Raw genomic sequence first — 4,196 nt, forward strand, 5'->3', positions numbered from 1 at the left:
GCGGTGTACCTCTCATACATGCACTTTACATGAATGTGAAACGTCCTTGAACATGTCATGCTATTTCGTTGAATAACTTACGATCACAATCAGGACGCCTGCGACCCTGTCACGCTTTAGGATTTGTAAACCTCGCGTGCATCTTCTAATTAATTTAGTTAGTTAGTGGGATTTAATGTGCAAAAGCAACTCACTCAGGCTATCAAATACGCAGTGTCGATGGGCTCCGGATATAACCGAAACCCTGGTTTTATGAACGAGCACTGACAACGCACAGCACACAAACCTCTACTACGCCGCCTTCGTCAAAATGCGACCGCCGCGGCCGTGATCGAACCCGCGTTTTTCATGCCATATTGCCTCGTTTGGCTACGTGTTGGCGTTCTCGTGAGCTGTAGCGGACTGCTGCGAATATTTTCGGGAGATTTTGAGGTAGTCCCTACTCGAAAAACGAATGCGCTTCAACAAAATACACTAGCGCGTGTGATCTTTGTAAAAAAGCCCATTTCCGCGAAGTGTAATGGTGTCATCATGGCGTTTTGTTCTTGTGTTACGGTCAGTTACCTCTTAAATAATGTCACCTGTGAGAAGAGCTTGAACTTGCTTCCTTGCAACATCATTAATAAATTGTACAACATCATAAGTTGCACTGCTTGGCAGCCTATATCACTAAGTCTGCTCAATCAGCGTGTTCCGCTTGCTCTGACGCGATAAGTGCTTCGGAGAAGTATTAGGTAGTCCTTTAGCAAAGGATTCCGTTGACCCGTGTAACATCCCAACAACTACGTGTCCTTGCCTTAGCATAGGGGCCACTCCAGCCTTCTTTGTCCGCCACCTCTCTGGTGTAATCTGTTATTCAGTCAGGGGGAAAAAACAGCAAACGAAAAAAAGAAAGACAAGCTCGTCCCCGAAACGCTGAAAACAAGTGACGGCGCTGAATAATGTATTTAATTTATTAAGCCGCTCTTGAACCTGCAAGGAGACTTAGAACAGCAACAAAAGATACGCTGCGACCCCCGCTTAAGGTCTCCTCTGCGTTAACGTAATGCAGGTTTATGTGGCCTGGTGCATATATAATTCAAGGGGCTCCTGAGCTCAGCGCAGTCAATGCGGTTGGGCCTAAATGGGCAGCATCAATCCGCTTAGAGCCCGCTATAGAGGTGAGCTACAAGGAACATTCTAGGAGCACGCCTTTTATTTTTCTTACTGGGTAGATAAAACCTGGATAGATTACCACGTCAGTAATAAATTACAATTTGCTAAGTAAAGCAGCTTTTTGTTGCTCGCAAAAAACACTAATCTCGTAAGCTTACGCCCGATACTCGTCGGTTCTAGGGGAAGAATGCGCTATCAAATTAAAAAAAAAAAAAGAGAAAAGCTGGATGTAGATTATACAACGTGTGCAAAAGCTTAACGCTTTAAGTGGAACTTGTTCGGCAAATTTTTATTGTGTGGTGTATGTCAGGTTTAGCAACGTCCTCATCAGCTATTGTGGGGCTCGAAGATAGATGAAATCAATATTTATACCATACAAAATGTGACATAGATTCAGCCGCTTTTATTAATCTGTTAGGTGACTCTTGGAAATAAACTACGCACATGTACTTCAACGTTAAGAGATTACGCAGGCTTTACGCGGAACTAATCGATTTCGGACAATTTTGGGGGGACGATGAGCGTTAACCCACAGACCTCTGTGATAATCCTGAAAGGATGAAGTGATTGAAAGAGTTTATTTAGCTGTGCTTTAGATATTGCATAATTCATGACTCTTCAGTCTGCCAGCCTTCAAAATTTTGAGGGACATTAGCAAGCAGCCATGTCAGACTGCTGTCATGCACTCTGGAAAAAATGAGCGCGCAGTTCGTACATAGTTGAGAACAGCGCAGTCATATGTCGTGGTTGTGGGACGTTAAACCCCAGATATTATTATTATTATTATTACACATATCATTCGATAATGCCTACATTTATGCCTCATTGACATTTTGATAATTTCGTGAGTACTTGTCGAGTAATCAATACAATTATTACTAAATAATTAAACCTCCTAAAGGAAAACAAATTAGTGGTGGATACTCCAGTCTACTGGTAATAATGTGCACCAGGTTTGCTTCGTGTAACGCCGTTCCTCTTTTTTTTTAAATCATGCTGCGGGATAGTTGGGACGCCCTGCATGTACAACTATGCAATCATTGGACAACTATATATAGCTGTCTTTTCGTCCACTTTAATTCCCTCACATTGATATCATAATGACTACAAACAACGTCCCCTATGCTTTCCTTCGCTTGAGTGTCTGTCGGTTGTGATTAGTGTTGCGTCTATCTAGGAAAATCAGCCCTTAGAATTCCCCTTCCTTCATTCCTGCAATAAATTGAAGATACAGTAATACAGCGTTGTTTGTCGAAAGTGCGATAAAGCTTTGTGCACGCAAGTAATTAGAACTGTGCTTCTTTCGCCGTTGGATACTCTCTTCTGAGTGTACGAACTAGGTTTCTCGAAAGTCAGGTTGTGCGTGGTCGTTCCGTTTAATTGGAAGACAAACGCCAGGTCCACGGGGAAGGGTAACGCTCACGAGGGAAAATGTTCCGCGCGCTATTTTCTGCGGTTTGCCACGGATCGATGAGCAAGGAGATGCGCACCGCCCTAATTGTTTAAGTTGTTAACTCAAATAATGGCTCCTCCTGAGATGTCGCTACTCTAAGTGACGCCGATGTTGTGAATATAGTTTTTTTAAGGGGAGGCGGGAGCTTTTACAGGTAAACAAGAACTGACGGCAGGAGGTTAAAATGAAAACGTTTTTCACACGAAAGTGTTTTATGCCGGGGTCTACGAGCGCTTTCATGGCGCATTTCGGTCACGGATATACGTCAGCAAAATGAAAATAATCAGATGGAAAAGAAAAAAAAACATCTATAAGAAAAAGTTCAGTTCACAGGAGTCGAATTCGTGACCTCTCGGTCCGCTACGATGGCTGGCGGGCGTTTAGCCCACTGAGCTACCGCCAAACACATAACGGAGGCTACATGAACGCGCCTTTTATCTTTCACACTTTCCTTTCACAGCGCTATTGGGTGGATGGATGCTATGAGCGTTCCCTTTATGACGGGCCGTTGACATGTGTGCCATCAGGCTCGAAAAAAAAATGCGCCGTTGCTACAACCGTCCCGTGCGGCGCGTTTCCAACACACGTGTATTTTCGTCAACGCTGTAACACACTGTGAGGTTGTGGCTTTAGCCAAAGCCTCGGTCATAGCATACATCCATATCGAAAAATAGCTCTCCGACGCTCGTCTGGCTGGCACACCACGTTCCCCGCTCGCCTTCTGAGAATTAACGGCCAGGCTAGAGGCAAGACACGACGCGCGTAGCGTTTCTCTTTGCGTTTCACGAGGCTTTGAAAGAGGGCATGTGAAATATCAGTGTTTATTATGTGCTTGTTGATGCCATATTAGCGCGGGACTCACCATATGCGGTGTTCACGTATACGTTAGGAACTTCAGCTGCCGCGAAGGTTAAATCATGATCATGGGCGTCAGTGGTCGGTAAGGAGATGTGTCACTAGGCGTCAACGTTAGTGCGTCCACATCAAGCGGCCCTATATCTGCCAAACAACAGTACACATTGTACGAGCTCTCATATACCAATGCACTATAAACAATCAACTACTGTGACGGCACGTTTCACTTTCGTGTTATACTGATTTCTATGACAGAATGATGAGCCATATTTTTTGCAAGTACACGGCTTATCATGCGGTTTTTACTTATTCACTGATATTGTTACGCGTACAGAAAAAAAAAACTGAAAAGAAACATGGCTTAACTGAGGGTGTCTTGACGCGCTGCGGAAGCACTCACGCACGCACAACATTGCTCGTAGAGAGCAAATATCCTTGTTTTTTCAGGTGTGTGTGTGTGTGTGTGTGTGTGTGTGTGTGTGTGTGTGTGTGTGTGTGTGTGTGTGTGTGTGTGTGTGTGTGTGTGTGTGTGTGTGTGTGTGTGTGTGTGTGTGTGTGTGTGTGTGTGTGTGTGTGTGTGTGTGTGTGTGTGTGTGTAAACCTCTTCAGCACATCAATACAGCTTCAGATACGCCATAGCAAATAACTCTTGCCGGAGCACTTTTGAAGACCTACGGCCCGTTGCCGGCGTTCCTAGCTAAAACTGTTTGCTGCTTGTGTACGAACCTATCAC

Source organism: Rhipicephalus sanguineus, chromosome 7 (assembly GCF_013339695.2).
Source record: "Rhipicephalus sanguineus isolate Rsan-2018 chromosome 7, BIME_Rsan_1.4, whole genome shotgun sequence".
In the NCBI taxonomy this organism is placed as follows: Eukaryota; Metazoa; Arthropoda; class Arachnida; order Ixodida; family Ixodidae; genus Rhipicephalus; species Rhipicephalus sanguineus.